This window comes from Onychostruthus taczanowskii, unplaced genomic scaffold (genome assembly GCF_017590055.1).
Source record: "Onychostruthus taczanowskii isolate IOZ18803 unplaced genomic scaffold, ASM1759005v1 scaffold1404, whole genome shotgun sequence".
Taxonomy (NCBI): domain Eukaryota; kingdom Metazoa; phylum Chordata; class Aves; order Passeriformes; family Passeridae; genus Onychostruthus; species Onychostruthus taczanowskii.
Window position 1 is genome coordinate 1 of NW_024498579.1, and position 783 is coordinate 783.

General features: G+C 75.7%; 1 long non-coding RNA gene across 1 annotated transcript; it reads left to right on the top strand.

Moving 5' to 3' along the window:
• The first annotated feature begins 31 nt into the window (after positions 1-31).
• Positions 32-528, top strand: LOC121332573. Its single transcript, XR_005952168.1, has 3 exons — positions 32-155; positions 238-318; positions 408-528. It is a non-coding gene; the product is annotated as an uncharacterized LOC121332573 (long non-coding RNA).
• Positions 529-783: the final 255 nt, after the last annotated feature.

A 783-nucleotide genomic window follows, 5' to 3' on the forward strand; every position in this document is an offset into this window, starting at 1 on the left:
GTGTCCCCCCCGTGTCCCCGTGTCCCCGCGCTGACGCTGCCTTGCAGGGCGCGGTGCTGGCCCCCGCCGTGGACCACGCTGTCCCCCTCCAGCCCTCTGTGGTGGCCCCCCTGGCCCAGCAGCTCGGCCACCTCTCTCTGGGCAGCGCTGGCACGGTAAGCCCCCCACGAGACCCCCCAAAAAAAACCCCGGCGACCCCTTCCCGACCCCCCCTGACCCCTCCCCTGCCGTCCCCAGTACGTCCCCGCTGCCACCGCCGCCGTGCCCGGAGCCTTCATCCCGCCGTACCCGCCGGTGCCCCCCGCCCTCCCGCTGGAGGTGAGTGCTGAGGGGGGGGCCGGGGGGGCTTTTGGGGGCGCAGGATTTGGGGGTGCAGGGTCTGGGGGTGCATTAACCCCTCCCCACAGGACGGCGGAGCCGCCCCGAGCCACGGTCCCATCGAGTCACCGTCCGAGCCCGGCGCCTTCCCCTACCCCTACCCCAAGTAGCGGCAGGGGGGGCTCGGCCCGAGGGACCCCCTCCCCAAAATAAACCCCCGGGAGGGGCCGTGCCGGGACCCCCGCCCGCTGCCCGCTCCACCCGGGAAAGCTCCGAGCAGCGGGGGGGGGTCCCTGAGCACGGGGAGGGGTGGGGCCCGAGGGACCCCCTCCCCAAAATAAACCCCCGGGAGGGGCCGTGCCGGGACCCCCGCCCGCTGCCCGCTCCACCCGGGAAAGCTCCGAGCAGCGGGGGGGGGTCCCTGAGCACGGGGAGGGGTGGGGGGGGGCCCCTTTGCCCCCCCCC